We start from the raw sequence: 18420 nt of genomic DNA, 5'->3' as shown, positions 1-18420 counted from the left end.
GCACATACTGCAAATGGGTTTGCTGTAGATTTTAATACAATGCAGTAATTTGAGATAAATGCAACACTTCAGAATATCTAAACCATCATCATATTTACCTCTCTAGGACTTACAGTAGGCCAAAAAATTCCCACTGGTCTGGTGATTTGATGAAAGTTACACAGCAAACCTTTATTAGCCAGACTTGGAAACTTTATTGAACTACTTTATACTTTGCCATAAACATCGCAGCAACAACACTGCAGATGCTATCTGGAAATGGGTGATGTGAAGGTGTTTAACTCTACACGATTCTTTAGAAATAACACACTGTAGCTAGACCCACCACCAGCTCCATTCCCCCATGACTCCTCCATCTCTAACACTAGCGTGTTAGACCAAAAGGATTGCATATACTATTAACTAAAAAGGAACAGGTTATGGGAATGTGTCAGTTCCGCTGGAGGATGCACAAAGGCAGTTGGATTTGAACACGTTTTCTTTTCATGCCAGTGAAGGCTTTTATTCAAAAAACAAATCCGTATATCACTTCCTGACCCTGCATCTGGGCAGGGTATCCTGCTACAGGGTGGAGCATTAAATTGTTCAAGAAAAACACTGGCTGGCAGCCAGTGGAAATTTCATATTTTATGGGTCATGCTTCTATTCTACCATGATTCACTAGCTTCAACAGCCACTGGTGATGTGTATATATGGCATGTGCCACAAGATATATTTTCTACTACAGTAAAGTTTGCCTACAAAATGTTTTGTCCTGTCTAATGTGTTTAGTCTAGGCTTAGCTAGAGGCAATAGGAGGTTCTAACAGCAGCCCACAGCTATTTCAAGGGCACTTAAGAAGGTGATGGAGATAAACTCTTCCCTTAGTAACAAATAGTGTAACATGGGACAATTAACTGCAACTGGCAATTGAGGCTTGGGAGATTCAGGCTGTGTATTTGGGGGAAAAAAGAGAAAAATCTCCAGCAGGAGGTCACCCTGGAGAACCTGGAAGAGGTTAAATGATCATCCTTGGAGGTTTTCAGGATGCAGCTAGACAAAACCAGATCTGGACCAATGGCAATAATTCTGCCTCAAAAGGGATGCTGGACTACATGTCCTTTCCAGCCAACACCCCTATGACTCCACAGTTTTATGTATCCTCAGTCAGTGTTCGCGATCAGCCTGACTCTCCAGCCTGAATTAGAAAGTCATTCCTGTCTTGGAATGCGTTGAAAATCCAGACATGTTTAGACACCTGCAAGTGCTACAAGATACTGCAGTGTGCATCTTCAGAGTACAACATACTGGCCAATAAATATAAAATCAGGGTCTCAGGTGTTAACATGCAAAGTTTCCAAAACTTTGAACAAATTATTCAAAATAAATGAGGTGCTGAAATAAAGATGACAGGCAACACTTTGTTCACCTGACATAATGGAAAAAGATGCAAGCTTCTACAAGCATCAGCCTGAACTGATGAAATCAATTTCCTCCAACCAACCTTGGAGCCAACCTTGTCACCTTTTGCTCTAGATTACAAGTTGGATTATTCTCACCTTCCCTAATAAATGCATGCATTTAAAAAGGAAAAATCACCCTCAGACTGAAACCTTACCTTACACATTTTTTCCACACTGATGAGGAAGCAAAAGAACAGAAAAAATTTACATGTCACTAGTACACAGAAGAAGGTACTCTGATATTCTAATAATGAACACAATATTAGCAGAGGTTTAACATATTTATGTTATTAACTTATTTTTCTTTATATGTAAAAGTTAGATTATTTCCTCTTTTATCATGTGTTTGTTCATTCTCCAGGGCTGGATGAGGAGATGGGGTAGGAACTCCAACTGGAGTACATCTAGTTTTTATTCATGCATATATGCAACTTCACATTCTTTGAATCCCAGTAATCTTATAACTATGTGCCATTGAATGCGCTGTCTACTGCTGAATGGACTTTCTTGAAATGCACAAAGACAGATAGGTGCTATGCTGTTCTGACTGAAGTCAACAGGAGTTGCCAATCAGTTTAATTTGAAGCCAGATTAGGATTTCTGTGAAATGCTTACAAATACAGAACCAGGTACTGTAAAAATGTAATCCTTTAGGAAAAAAGTAATTTATAAAAATCTTCCAGTGAATAAAGAAAATACACACTATTGACTTAGGTAATCATTTAACAAGCTTGACAGCTGAAAGTAAATAATTCTTGGGCAAAGTTTCTAGGATGAAAGGCTTGACCTGCGCTTGAATGTAAGAGCAGCAAGCTGATTGACCTTATGATACCATGGCTTCATTTCAGAAGCTCCCTCCCCCCCAAAAGCTTTTTTCTGAATTGCATGAATATTTCATGACTAACTGCACATACCATGGCAGACAAAGAGCTAATCTATTAGTAATTTGACCTGCTATTTATTTGAGGTGCCCAAACACGCAATGAAAGAAACACTGATTTTTCTTTAGAACAACCATGAAACAGAATATGGTTGATTCTAGAAACTTTATCTCTACTTTAGCTGAGCTAATTGCAGTGGGTGGAAGAGACAAAGGGTATGATAAGAATTCACATATGGGAATGAAAATAAATTAGTGAGTGATACAGTCAGCCATGATAAAGCACTTTATCTTAATCACCGCAGTAAAACACTGAACTTAACTGTATTACCTAGAAACCTTGTCTATACTGCTTCTTCTAAACTTCAGCAAAGGATTAAAAAAAAAAAAGAAACACAAAAACACCACAGCATAAACACTAAAAGAATAAGTGACATCACATTTATACTGTAGAGGTGTAAGAGACCTCTTCAGTTGCACAATTTTCTTTCCCAGATTATGAACGTCACTTAAGATTGAAGGGGAAATCTCTTAAATGACATGAAAAAGTTGCCTATAAAGCAGTTCTTGGAAATCATCTCTAAAGGTCAAATTATGATTGAGGGATCTTGCCAGTGAAGAACATGAAGCTGTTAGACAAAGCAAAGTAGTTTTGGATAACTAACGGAGCATAAAATGGAGACTTCATTCATCCCTTTCTTTCCTGCCCTCAGCACAAGAACCATTAAGGAATACAAGTGAAGTAGTAGATTGGAATGGAAAACATTTAACTATGAAGCCATTTTTATGCATTAAAAAGGCACAGAAAATCATACAAGTACACTCTGAAGCAAGAGAGAACATGTAATTGAGCCAAAAATTTAAAAAAAAAAAATTTATAACACACCAGTGTATTACCCCACTGTGTAGCCGACATCCAAGTATTAAAAAAAAAAATCACAAACAAGTTCAGATGACTAGAAATTGCCAAAGAGAGTGGCTGGAAAATGCTGCACTGCAACATTTAGAGACCTACTTGTGCCTCAGCACAGCCCCATGGTTGATCAAGCACTTTATAGCTTTAGTTACCTATTTTCTGCTCAGTGACATGCTCTGAGGTTATGACAGCTGCACTCCAGCCTGTTAGTCTTCTTAACTGCTGCACACCCTGATTATAATGCTGGAGCATTTCATTTGAGATAGGGATGCATCAGGAACCCCACATTCAAAATGTATGCAACTGTGGAATGCATGCATATACAGATCGAAGTTCTAAATTTGGTAAATCTAGTCCACACCTACTTTGACAGAATTTATACAGTTAATTTTCTAGACACTACTGACAAAAACTAGTACTATTCGTCACTTTCAAATAACCTTTCCACAACACCAGTGATCAGTTCATGGTCTGGAAGCCATCTACAGTCCCAGGGACAATTAAGTTCAGGGGTTATTCCTCCTTCTCACCCATCACTTCTGTCCACACTGAGTTTCTTTTGCAAAGGGACATTTGCATATTTGCTAAATACACTTTTGGTAACCTGTGCAACAAAAATTCTTTTGTTATCTTCTAATGGTATGGAAGTAATCTCTGAAGGGTCTAATCTTAAGCCGAAGTGTGGCTTCCCAGATACTACTATTGAGGAAGTGAACAGGTTAAGAACGGGAATGAAATCTACCTAGAAAGAAAATTGCGTTACTAGACTTTGCTCTCAAGCACCTCTATTAGCCTATGCAAGAAAGCAGCTGAGGGGAGTCAGAAGTAGTCATGGCAAGTAACAATTTTGACACAGCTTGGATGGTATTTAAATTGTAGCTAAACAACAACAACAAAAAAAGGCAGTTATAGCTGAAAGGACCTGGGAATCTCAAACCACTTTGGTTACTACAGGAGAAAACAGATCAAGCAGTGCAGAAGGAAGCATGCAGTCCTGAAATTTTCTTCAAATGTGTATGGGAAAGAAATGGTAAGAAGCAGAGAGAGAAGCTGCCAGAGTGGGGATTGTGCTGGTTCTACCAGACAGGCTCTGGGAATTAAGGAGTTTGTCTTCTGTCTCTTGCCTTACTTATTTCCTGAACATGGACCAGTTATTTCACTTCTCTTTCTCTTATCTTTTTGTTCTGTAAAACTAGTATTATACCATCTCTTGTGTATTTCAAAGGCATGGCAGGGTGAAAGCTGGAAGGAAGGAAGCCAAGGAAAGAAAGAAGTCAGACTGACCCACTCAGCAGATTTGTAAGATGGGGGAAAGTAAAGCTATTTATTCCTACACCAAACTGGTGTGATCCTGTGGCTGGCTGGAGCAAGAGGCAGCCAGCTTACAGGCGCTAACATGCTGGATGCCTCATCAAACCCATCTGAAACGACGACATTGCCATGATTAATGAACATCTCCAAACACTGTACAAAATAGCTAGGGAGAGTAGTAACAAAAAACAGTATTATGGAAAACCCTCATTCTCAAACTGTAACAAAACCAACCTACTACAAAATATACATCTTTGATGAGAAGAGGGATAATTTTTCTCCCATTGGGCATTATAGTCTTTAGCAAAACAATACGAGTTTTCTCCTGGAGCAAACTCTCTCCCTGGACAAAGCAAGATGACAGCATTGTGGGTCATATTTAGAAAACCTAGATGTGTGGCTCAAAACCAGACCATCCACTCTTTTCCCTGGCTAACACTAGCAGCATAATACCTCAGCAGCCCCTGGCGCTCAGTGTGCTGCGGGTGGCTGCCATAAATCAAGCAGTAGTTCAGCTTTCACCAGTGCCATTTCACCTTTGCCCATCAATCGCAAAAGCTACTGACTTCCCAGTTTCTGTAAGGAAATGTCTGAGTAAACAGTGAGTTCCTTCTTAGCCCCAAGGTCTCTCTCGGGCCTCCCTCTCAAGTTGTAACATTTAGCACTTCATCCTTCAAGTGTTTCTACCCATGCCTACTCTATACCTGCTGGTCTGGTCTTGACTATAGGAACACATCATTAAGGCAGACTCATTTTAGCTGTTACAAAAACATCCAAGCATATGTTCATCCAAACTTTCAGAGGACAATGTTCCTCAAAAAACCAAACAGATCAGGTCTTCAGGTTTAGAGCACATCACTTTGCTAAGTAATCCTCACTAAAATCCAGGACAGCAGTGGGTTTGCACCACAGCAAGTCACAAGGGAATTTCTACACTGTCTCAATATACCCACATGTTTAAGGTGCAACTCAAATTGCTGTTGACAGTAGAATTGTTTAATTATATAAATGAACCTACATCAGATTATAGCAGTGGTAGCCATAACAGTAACACCATGATAAATAGTAATTAATCCAAACACTTCCACAGTCCCCTTCAGCTGTCAGCCTCAAAGTATTCTGTAGATGAAGGTAATGACACCTTTTGCAGGGAGGAAAACTGAGGTGCTCTAGTTAACACCATTTGTTCAACAAGGAGCAATTGTAGGTCTTGGACACTTCACTGTTATCCCCTAACTTTCTTATTTTCTCTAATGGGCCATTAGACACTCTACAAGCAATTTGGAAGTTTGATGGTGCTTCCAGCTTTAGTAGCTTCAAAAGATCTGTCACGTACTATAGAGGCATTCAGTATCTCAGACCTCAGGACTGGCTGAAGCATAACTCCTACTGATGAGAGGACTTTAAAGAGGTGTGTAATAAGTCAGCCATGTATCAAAGAACAGGCTCTACTCTGTGGTTTTCAGCTGTCGAGCAGTAAATAAATTTAACGTATAATGGCAAAACACCTTCCTTGGGCATGCTTCCAACCCCTACTCCAAAGAGCCTGGAAAACTGCTAAGAGCAGCTCAAGTGAAGACAGCTATGTGTCAGGAGTACTCCAGCAAAGTGACCCAGCCTGTGCTTGCCTTTGATCACTCTCACTTCTATTGTTCTGCAAATATGATTGCATCAACTGCCTTTTATCTTCTTCTATTTAATCTGCACTAATGTGTCTGCAACATAGCTGAAGCAAAATCATAGCCTACATGTGGATCTATCACCTTGAAATACTGCTCTGAAAGCATTAGCATTGATTTCCAAAAGAAGATATTGATAATGCAGGCAGGCAGCAACAGAGACACAGGAGATGTTTTCCAAGTAACTAACAAATTCTGCAGCTCAGTTTCAGTGCAGACATTTACCAAAAGGCCTCCTAGTCTCCGTCCTTTATCCCATCTCCCACTCACATCCAAGCACTGGTACTATTCATGTTATTAACACTGCATTTAAGTTACTTTCTGGTAAGAGAGCTGTCTATGGCAGCGCAACAGAGGAGCAGGAAGAAGTGAACAGTGCCAGGGGTAAGAAGAAACACCAACACTTTTCCTGCAGCTGTAGCAGACACAAGCAGTAACTCTTCTTTCACAGCATCTGTCCTTCAGGCAGCGCTCTATTTCCACCATGCGACTGACATGGGGAAGGGATGGGTTGACGAGGACATACATTAGTGCAAAATAAATCCAGGGGATTTGTACCGACCTGGGGGGATGCAGAGCTGCAGTTTGACTCAGACATGCAAATAAAAAGTTTTACATTTTTGAGATTTTTCTCTGGGGTTATAGATCATTGTCAAAATAACCTCCGATTGGGCCACTACCTTCTACCTGGCATTGCTCCAGACCTCAAGAACTCTGCAGGCAATTTTGCTCTTCTGGCAAAAGCAACGCAAATGCAATAGGCTGAGCTGGGCAGAAGACAAAGTTATCTTGAGAATCAGCTGGATTGTGAAATGTCACAAACCACACTGTTCCTTACATCTTGACCTCTCAGCACAAGTGCATAGCAACATGTGCAAGCCTGTATGCACACAGTTTAAAAAAAAAAAAACAAATAAAACATTTCACTACACACACTTGTCTTCCTACAAGAGAACAGTGAAAGAGCACATGGTGGATATTAGCCATGTCACTTCATTTACTGCTGCAGGATGACCAGACACAGTAGTGATGAATATTCAGTAAGAGTCTATACAATAGAAGAGACAAGTTGAGCAAGTTGCTGCATTTTATAGCACTCAGAACAGCATCCCTTTACAGATAGCAATGCTGAACTTTTCAAACAGCTCATCTGCCACTTTGATAGTATTAGGAGACACATTTTCTTAAGAGTCAAAGTGCCTATTTTCCCCATTCATTCCAACCCAGAGTTGTGGTCTGAAAACACTAGTCTTTTAAGTAGCACAATGAGACTTGGGGGTTTTTTTAATACATGGGAAAAGCAAAAGAGGACAAGATTGAAATTATATATCCTGTACATTTATCATATGGTTACAGTCACCTTGTAGAAATTGAGGTTTAGCATTCAACAGAGTGCTTAATGTCAAGGAAAGGATTATAAAGCCATATCTGAGCATGTATCACACCCTTGTTCCTTCTAACAAGTCACAGCATCTTTATGTCACCCTTTCAGAAGGGCATCCTCAATTCCCTTTGGTAATTTCCTACCTTACATTCAAAATGTCCATTTCCCCCAAGGACAGCCTGATGCTGAGTTTGGAGGACTTAATGAGATCATTACGATTAGGATATTAGTACCTACACTTGCAGCAGAAATTAACTTCCTTTTAGATGCATATAATGTCAGATAAAATTCCACTTCTGCACATGAAAGGTGTAGATTAAATATGTACTGATGCTGAAGAACAAAGCACCTCATTAGCTCTCTGAGCACAGTGCACTGCAGTTTGTCATTATCCAATGCATTCCTTGCAAGCCACTGGGTGGGGGATACAACAATCCCTGAGACTGCATTGCAGAGAAATATTATCGACATCCAAGCGATAACTGAAACAGGGTATTGCCCAAAATTATTTGTCATTGGCATCTCTTCTAACATTACAGGTGGAGAGCAAATGGAACAATAAAACAAACAAGCACTGATAAAGTGTAGGAATATTACCTTTGAGTTAATATACTGATAAAAGCACTTATGGCTTTATGGCATACCTCTGTGTCATCTAGGGCCACAACCCAACAGATAGCATATCCTAGGATGAGTCATGCACCAACATGTTGCAATGTTAATTTCTCACTGTTAATAGGGTGTTCAACAAAACAGTAATAGCAAGAGAAAAAGAATAAGTGACTGTTGTAGTTTATAAAGCATTTTAATATGAATTCTGTTCAACTGTGACTGTTCCAAAAATGGTAAAATTTTACCTGCTGTACAAGAGGGGTTTCTGAAATGAGGCCCACAGAGTCTTAGTAGTTAGCTGCAAAGTGATGCTGCTAACTCCAGCACCAATCAGGACAATCCTCGGTGCTGCAGTAGCAACAAGATTTCTTGCAGATAAGCTGAGTGTGGATTCAGGAAATGGCATTCAGGGACTGAAGCTACTAACCTGACTCCAGAATCTCCTATGGCTGTGCAGTGCAGACTAATTCCTTCTCCAGCCATACCTGCTACTGTGAACTGGAATAAACACCTTCTGCAGGGTTTATTCTAGATGTGCCATGTCACCCTCCAAAATCCGGAAACCTGCAAAGCTATTCTGCTATATATCAATTGTCTAGGAGTCAGCATACAGAGGCACCAGCACTGCAACAGGGGATTAATTTCAGTGCTTTTGCTGCAGGAATTCAACAGTTGGACTTCCTGGATAACCTTGACAGCTGAGGGACAGGAGAATGTAGCTTATTCATGTGTTATAGCACATCCTCCACTTGTAGGTGTGCCAAGATGCATTAGTGCTCCCGTTACTGACAGCCCTAAGTGGCCAAGCACAAATGTCATGGGAGCACCACACAATACCCTAGCCCTGTGTGTACAACACAGTACTTATTTGTAAACTACCCTTCTTTCAGATACTGCTATAATTATTTATCAATCCAGTCTCATTTTTGTCTATTTATTCTGCCACGCTCCAGAGGCTTCTGTATATAATCAAGCAACAAATTTTGTTTAATAATTGTTTCCTGACTAGCTTTAAACAAATCTCACACACATAGATATGCACAAAGAAACCACTGTAACTCTAATTTTAACTAAAAGAAAGACTGTCCAGTTATTAAATGTTCTAAGTAAAATCATTGAAAAAAAAGGCATCACAAGACACAGAAACACAGAAATCATGACTCTCTCGCACAGCAACAGTGCGGCAAGTACACGAGGCAGAGGACAAGCTGCCTTAGCGCTGGATGTTACTGGTGTCACAGACTGACAGGCAAGCTCGTCAGGACACAATTCATTCTCCCAGAACTTCAACCATTCATAATGCAAAAGGAGGATGGTTTCAAGACACTTTTTTCAAGCATCCCACTGCCGTAACAGCTCTTCCCACCTTGTTTTTTGGGGCTAACAGAAGGTCAGTTCCCTCTCTTGAGCATCATAAGGAACTCACTCATTACTGGTTGAAGTTAATGCCATTTCTATAGACATCTGTGACCCCAAGATTTCTCCTCTTGCTCTTTTGTGACAGTAGGGGCACAGGAAGAGGATTTTCTAATAATGAGCCAGAAAACCAGTTACCAACTGAAGTCAAACAGCAAATCAAACTCTGATCTCCCTTCCCCTGCCCATCTTTTGCCTTTTAATTCTTTAGTTGGCACAGCCAAAATAGACCTTTTCCTTGTTTTAATTTGCTTATTTCTTTGTTTCTGACAGAAGAAATACATCCTTCCTGCAGGAGAACCAACTCCGCTATACTGTAAATAAAATATGCTGGTAATGATGGAAGTTCCTTTGAGACGTTTCCTAACACAACTAATTTTAAAAATGGAACACTAGAAGAGCCAGAAGCAGAACTTTTTTGTCTCACAAAGGCATTGAGGAGCAAAGCCATTTATTCAGCTAAGTTCTCAAAGGAACATTTAGGGAATGTAAAGCCACTACTTATTTTATGTGAAGCACAGCAACTGACAAGCATAGGGTTAAACCTATCAGTAATCTAGCAAAGCAGAGTGAAGATAATTTTGCTGAAGTACACAGTGAGACACTGTAAACCAACTGTTGTTCTTTCCTAAATAAATGCTCACATACAAAAATATATTACCTATTGGTGTGCTATGTAAGCAGGTTTCAATACTGAATGGCCCGCTGCTTTACAGATGCCTGGTTTATAGAAGAGAAAGAGCACGGATGGCTCATCAGCACTATGGAAGGGTTTGGCATAAGACCTGAGAAACAGGGAAGCAGCTAAGGATGAGCTGAGCATACTGCTGGCCCTTCATACCACACCTAAATTGTGAACTACAATTGTAAATTAGTCCAAGTTCTTGAATTTCACAGAAATGTTTATATCCTACCATTTTAAGTGCATAGTCTTGATTTTAAAATTTGACTCTGTATTTCACAGGGGAAAAAAGAGAATTGTTAATTTCCAATAATAATCATACACAAAAAACCCCAAACAACTATATACATGTCTCTTTCTGCTTTGTAGGAAGGATTTGATGTGTGAACTGTGACCATCCCAAACTCAGCTAAGAAATAGCACAAACTAAACAATTGCAATTGTACATTACAGAAAATGAAGAAAAAAAAAAAATCCGTGTTGGGCATGTAGAATAGGTATTCACAGTGAAACAAAAAGAAAATGAATGCCCCTCCATCTATGGACTGATGATAGGTTTGCCATGATTGTTTTTTCCCCCAGGAGATTATGTCTCTCAGGAGGTGACATCCACTTAAGGGACAATGAACCACTATTTATATAAATGTCCATCAAGAAAACTCTCTAAACAATTGCAAATATTGACCGACGTGCAGCAGATTAATTTGGCTTCACTGTCATTGGGATATAGTGTAGACAGCTATTGTGGAATGGCAGATCTTTTACATTCATACTTGACACATCACAATTGAACGTGGAATTTCCATCAACAACAAAAGAAGCGTTTAATAGTCACTTTGCTTTCCTAACAGACATATGCCGCCTTAATAATGTAAAGACAGGCAGGATTTTTTCATACCAACAGATTTTTTGCCAAAATACTAGACATTACCTATGTAAACAATCCCATGCTAACAAAAGGTTCCTACAAGGAATATCTCCAGTAGATCCCAAAACACAAATCTGTGTTCTGCTACAATCATTTAAACGTGAAGGGACATCAAGGTCTACAACATACAGAAGCATTTTCCTCAGTTGCAAGGGCTACCTCAATGTGGGGTTTGTGTTTTTTTATTAATACGGCAAGTCCTTGGATTCAACTGTGAAACAACTGCTACAGTCTCAAATCTAAGTTAGAAAGTGTCTGATGTCCACCCTTGAAACAGGGCAAGATAGCACTGAGAAGAGCATACTGCATCCCACTGCTGCCTCTGAGCTAAAGGTCACAAACTCTGTATCTCCTCACCTTCACAGCTTTCCTTATGGAACTGTAGTTTTACAATCCTGGGACAAATGGACATTGGTCAGACTCACTGCAAGACATTCATTGCCATGACACAGGCAGGACAGGTATATCTGGAACAGGGTGCAGCAGAATAACTAATACCCAGTTTTCCAGAACATCAACTAAGTACAGCTTCTTTGACCTCCATGCAGTTTTGGATGCTCAACACCTGAAAACCAGACCATGAGAGGAACTCAGAAAACAAAACCAGATGACCACTTTGTCTTGCTCCCACTTAGCCACACCCTTTTTAGGTCTAGTAGTTCTAGCATTACACTCTTAATTGGCATTATACTCATATTCCCAACTGAGATTTAAAGGAAGAGAGTGTGTGTGTGTACACTAGTGTTAAACAGGAGGATGTAGCAGCAGGAAACTGATAATCAAAACATTTTTCTTTTGTAATGCATTTTAGTTTGTCATCAGGACTTGATTTTGAAAAAGTTTGAGTTGTAAATCCTTGCTTTATTCTATTTATTCTTCACCCTTTCAAGCACTCCAGCAGAAGAGAAGGAAAGTTGTTGTGAAGCAGGATAATTAGGGACTTATACTGTAATTATTACAAGCACTGAGCACAAAGGCAATACTAAGGCAAGTTGCCTGAAGCTTTTTTGGCCGTGGGAAGTGGCGTTACCAAGGTAATCACTTTCAAACTGTCCAGCAGGACTGCTGGGGAACTCTGTACTGAGAGGGATGCGTAAGCCAAAGCGTACTTCCTGAAAAAGAGAACACGGGCATTCACTGATGATTTGTAAGACTTCCATGTTTTGTCTTAAATACGTATTTCTAGCTTGCTGAAAGTTGGAAAGCTGAGCTCATTGTGAACATTTAAGATCCTTCCCTATCACATCCTGAATCTTGCAGTTGATTTGAAAATCAGATGGGGGCAAAGGAAAGTAACTTGAGAATCACTGAGATGCTAACCAAATTAGATAGAGACAGGTTGGGTATAGCCTACATATAAATGCTCAGGGGTGAAAGTGCAGGAACCACAATTTTCCCCTACTGCAGATAAATTTGAAGTATTTGTGCTTTCCTGCATCGGCCCCTTGCAGCAGCCCCTTAGGTGCCAGTCCTACTGTGGTGTGCTCTGCAGGAATGCAGCCCATCACTCAGCTGCACTGCCCCTCCATGTGACCTGACCGCTACTGCACCTAACTCTTGAGATCCGCACAGAGGCTGTGCTTTTAATTTTGGAGATCCACAGCAAAGCATCTGGTCTTCACCAAGACAGCAGGCTGTTACACTAACCTGAGGCCTCACTGTGCTAATTGCTGCATGAGCAAGCCATGGTAGAGCCAACTCCTGCCCCACACTATCTAGCTGTTAGATTATCTTGCTATGGAAAGTGGACAAAACTACACACATCGTTTGCAGATGGAAGGAGGTGACATGAAAGAAAGGGTGACAGCAACAACAAAAGAGCAGATGCAAGTTTCCTGACCAGCAGCAAAAGAAGGTCACAGTGCTGCAGCAGTGGCCCTGTGCTTTTCACATGGTGGCATGGCACGACCCCTGCCTGCTGGGGGATGTGCATCTGAACACTGCAAGGGGGTCACCAGAGCCTACAAATGACTCTGCTGCTCCAACATCCAGACAATGCAACTTTCCCAGAAGGAGCAGGAAAGGTTTTCAGCACACACTGTTGATGTGCTGTGTTTTCCACTTTCAGATAACTATCATGCTCATTATCCCACAATATGAAAATAAACAACCAGTTAGATTTGTCCATTTTATGTGAATCAAGCCATGGCACAAAATTATCCAGGAGTCACTTAAAAGATTCTCAGTTCACTACCAAAAGCTGTCAAGAGATCCCATTTGCACATGGCCTATGGATACGGTTACATAAAGGTGGAAGGACCTCCAGCACTTTTCCTCCTCGTGCCCTGCATTCAAAGCTAGAAGTAACTGTCTTTATGCACATTATTTTAACTGTATTTCTATGCTTAGGCTGCACAGGACATTTGTCACAGTATTTATTTTCTCAAGCCCAGGTGTCCTAGTCTTGAGTTATCCATCAACCCTTTACCTCAACACTAGAAAGTATCTAGTAAACAGCTTCTCAGAATTTTCTCTTCATAACCAAATGTGAACTTCCATGAAAGGAGAAGCACATTTTAGAGCTAAGAAGCCTTTGTTAAGGAGGTAAAAGTTGCCATGGCCTGTCTCTTCCTAGACTTATACAGCTCTGAATTCAGCACCTCAAGTTATCTCAGCTGCCACTAGATCCAATTCTGCATCAAGGGATACTCTGCACTTCCAGCATTTTTATACCACTTGAGTTCTTTAGTAGTTTACATTTTAAGAAAACTCACTAGAATGTGATCAAGTTTAAACGTATTTAAAAGATACTCAAATGTCTTCTCTTCCCACCTTTAAAATTCTTTGGGTTTTGTTTTGGGGTGGGGGGGTGGGGGGAGGAATAGTAGGAATGAGTATTGAATACAGTTCTTTCTTTATACTTAAAGGGTCCAACTCTATCAGATTTCAAGCATAGCAGAGACAAGACAGACTGTAAAATTGTAAGCAGTCTTCATTCCTTATTGACATCATTCTTGAAAAATGGTAATCCTTTAACCTTGCAACATCATTTCTCAGGGGGCTGATTAAACGAAAAGTCTGTTTTGGTCAATGGTAATTATAGCTGCAGACCTCAAGGTAACCTTTAGTGCAAAAGTTCTGCCTGGCACACAATGCCAATTAAATGGTTGACTGTCATTCCTTAGGTTCATCTAAAATTACATTCTTTTGGAAGATTTTGGAAGAGAAAATATTGCTGATACAATGTACAGTATGTCTGCTCAGACTGCAATACACAACTAAGATTTATTTCTTTCATGTCAAGAAAGGTTGAAAGAAAAAAAAAATATCTAAAACTTAATTTGTAAAAGACCTTTAAAATAGAGGAAACACAGGTTTAAGACATAGGGTGTTTTGGGTTTTTTTTCCTTCCCTTTAGAGAGGGGTTGTTTGAGTTAGAGTGGGGTTTTTTGTTTGTTTGGGGGGCTGGGTGGGTTTCATTTGGTTTGTTTGGTTTTTAGTTTCCTGCCATTTATCTCTCTTTCTGTGTATTTATCTCTCTTCCCCTGTTGCTCTTGTGTTAAGCTAAATCTCTCCAGCATTCAGAAAAGCACTAATCTTCCAAATACACAGGATAAACAGTGTCTCAGGCCATATAACGTCCCTCTATCTTCTCTTCAGTGTTGTTAAATATATTAACAAAATTTTAGGAAAAACTAATTTGCAAGTTTGTGCCAGAGGCAAACTGAAGAAGTTACTTATGCAAGGAAATTGCTGAAGAGTAACCCAGGGCATCAGCTCACAGAGCATCAGTTTACTGACCTCTGCCTTCCCACACAGGAAAGCCTAGAAAGTTTATATCTGCTTTGTTCTTCCCTATGAGTTTTACATCAGTGAAGTAGTGGAGGTTGATAATGCATTTCTTTAAGCTGCTTCCAATAGGATATCAAAGTGAGGCCCACAGTTTTCCTAACAGTTTCACCTGACAGTGGTTTGAGTACCAATTCCAAATTTGTCATTAAAAGTGTTTGATCTTTACAATTTAATAACATAATTCTTAAAAGATAAAGCAGATTTTAAATAGTTTGTAGTTAATTTTGTTAGGCTCTGCCCAGCTGTTAGAGATTTTAATACCATTAAATTTCTACTCCATTCCCCACTGTGCACAAAGAAATAAAAATATAATATATTTGAAATAAAATTCAATACTTTACAAAAGACAAACTTGTAAGTCAAGACAGGAGTCAGAGCAAAGGGAGCATCATTTCAGAGCTCAGCCCTTCTTTCAGTATCTCATCACAAATATCAAACACATTTGCCAGTCTCATATGGATTTTCTGTTGCTTTCAGTTAAATTTGTTCCTGCTGGCCTAACCTAAAAAATTCCTTTCCACATCCCTCTCTAGTAATGTCCTTTGCCTAGCTGTTTTTCTGTTACTGTTTCCAATTATGATAATTACATAGCATGACTTTTGTCAGCCTAGATCAACTTCCATCCAGAATACCTTTATTAATAGTTTTTTCTTTTACCTCCACTCATTACTATAACCTTATGTTTTAAGAATTGTAAAACCTATTAAGTAGCACAATATCACATAACCCTGCTGTGGGGTATCACAGCTTAGTGAATGAGAAATTTGTTAATGAAATTTATGGTGGTGGTCAAAAAGAGCAGTGTAAAACCTCAAAAAGATTTAAAAATCAAATACAGAAGACCTAACTGAATGAGACTAATGGGTATTTGGCTGCACAATGCTGTTAGCCAAATGTGAGCACTATTATGAACACAGAGTCATCTTCTTTATTATTGAAAAAACACTACATTGTCTTAAACTCAAGGTCATGGTTTCTTCTTAACCCCTGCCCCCCAAAACCCATCTTCAATGCCTCAGCACCTTTATTTATTATTAACACAGGAAATAGTACTATCAAGTAAATCTCCAAAACTTGAAGTGCAGAGGTGACCGCACACTACACATACTGTCTGTCTTTTGTTCATCTGTCTTAGGGAAAGACCAGACACTCACTCCTGGTGGATATAAGCATAGAGTAGTTCATCACCAAATGATGTTCACTTTTCTGTACTACAATCCATCGATTTCTATTGATTTAATCTCTTTGCTAAATGAATTTGAAAATCACAACATAAAGATTCTGCTAAACAAACAATTCCTTGTTTTGCTACATGCTGGTTTTTCCCAATAAAATAATGGGTAAACATTGGCAACTATAGCACTTGTAAATTCAGACTTTTGTTTTCCAACATGTGGCATTTTTCAATCACTCCCCAAGCTGGACTGTGAAAGATACAGCCATATTTCCAGAAATGCTATAGGCATCAAAGATAGTCTTTCCACTGTAAAAATATTTGAGCCCCATCATTGGCCAGTGTATCCTACTGTAGCCAACATTCTACAGAAACTGATATTTTAAATTTATATACTTTGTGGTTTGAAATACATCACTGCATGGCACATGCGTGAAAGCAAACCATCTCTCACCCAGGTTAAATACATTAATCATCAGTATGTTTAGTCCTGTTCACACATATATATGTGATTAAAATAAAGCATGCCTTCCAACTTCCAACATAAGAAAATTTATCATAAAACCAACTGCATTTGTATTTCATGTAATACTTAAATTTATGTATATTTCAATGGAACTATCATGAATAGATCTGCAAGCCAGAGTAATCTCTTGTTTATAATGACGCTAGTTTTAAAGGTATTTGAGGAACAATTTCCCATGTATTTACACAGATATTTCCAAGTGCTTGCTAATAATCTCCCAACGCTGCTGAGAAAAACTGACATCAATGACATTATTTCACAGATTGCATCACCACCCACATGACCACGGCAAGAAGGATCCCCATCAGCCGTGTGACTGTTACAAAGCCCCAGGTGAGAGCAGAATAAGGAGCACTGTCCCCATAGCACGGGGCTGGGATTGGGGCAGGAGTCCCCACAGCCTCTGCAGTGACCACCAGGTTCGCTTCCTCTCTCCAGCACAACTCTGTCCAGCACAGGACAAAGATTCCCAGATTCAACCCATGCAACAGGGACTGGCACATGCGCTGTGCCCATTTTAGAAACTGGCATTTTAGCACGAACACGAGAACATCACAGGGTGAAGATGCATGTTGTATTAGGCGGTCAATGTGCCCCTGAACTAGAATGGCAGTGACAGGCCAGCGCTTTAGACATCCTCACAGATTCTGGTTCCCTCCCAGTTCTTAAAAGAATGTATAGGTTTATTAGGGGGATCCCACACAATTCTCTTCATTAAAATCATCTTACCATCACCAATATACCAGGTTTACCTGGGTAAACTGAATAAAGCATAAGAAACTGCCTTGATGCCACAAAGGGTGGCTACAGGGAAAAGTTGCATCAGCATAACTAAAAAGGAAAGTGCATTTCCTCAAAAATATGCTGGCCAAATTTCTTACTCCTTCATTCAAGTAAAATTGAATTAGCATACATTAAGAGTTAGAAAAATTAGATCTTAATAGAAGAACCCACTAAAAACATTTGAGGAAAATACATTTTCAATAAAAAAAAAAAATGCTAATGGCAATATTTACTGCATTTTTCTCTGTTCTCCACCTTCCCTTTGGCATCATCTCCACAAAGAGATGGAGAAAATATTGAAATATTTCATACCACTTCATGTCTAGACAAACATAATTTTCTTTTATGAAAAGTGAAATGCTCATGCATAAATTGGCTGACATCACTCCAATTACGACACAGTGACTGCTCCTCCTTCAAACCAGAGCAGGAGCTGCAGTGGTGCTTTCAGAGCCTCTCCCATCATATGGAGCTTGACCGTGAGGTTCTCAAGATTACACATCTAGAAGCCTTCTAAGTGCACATTAGTTGACATGAGGTAAAAACATCGCACCTGGGTTACGACTACAACAACACGTTGTTCCATGAGCCACTGGAAATGTGATGCCTGGTTTTCTATAGACGTGTCCTAGATTTTTTAACCCACTTAGCCCCAAGCACTCTGTTCAGCCAGACAAGTGACATATGGGCCATGACATTTTCACAGCTACATGTGTGCTGGCTGACCGGCTGGTGCAGGATGCACATGCTCATTGACCAGCTGGCTGATGCCCAGCAGAGGTGACTGGGAGCCAAAATGTAGCTGCCTCTTCTCAGCAGGGAACACTAATCGGACTGTTCTCTTTTAACCAGCTGCTGATTTTCGTTAAATTTGTAGGAACTTAAATATATTTGA

General features: G+C 39.7%; 1 long non-coding RNA gene across 2 annotated transcripts in view; it reads right to left on the bottom strand.

Moving 5' to 3' along the window:
• LOC142057448 (uncharacterized) overlaps positions 1-18420 on the bottom strand; it is a 92511-nt gene that overhangs the window by 42086 nt on the left and 32005 nt on the right. The gene's annotated exons all lie outside the window — the stretch shown is intronic.

Source organism: Phalacrocorax aristotelis, chromosome 5 (genome assembly GCF_949628215.1).
Source record: "Phalacrocorax aristotelis chromosome 5, bGulAri2.1, whole genome shotgun sequence".
In the NCBI taxonomy this organism is placed as follows: domain Eukaryota; kingdom Metazoa; phylum Chordata; class Aves; order Suliformes; family Phalacrocoracidae; genus Phalacrocorax; species Phalacrocorax aristotelis.
Note: the sequence above shows the minus strand (reverse complement) of the source record. Positions and strands in the feature narration are given on the sequence as shown.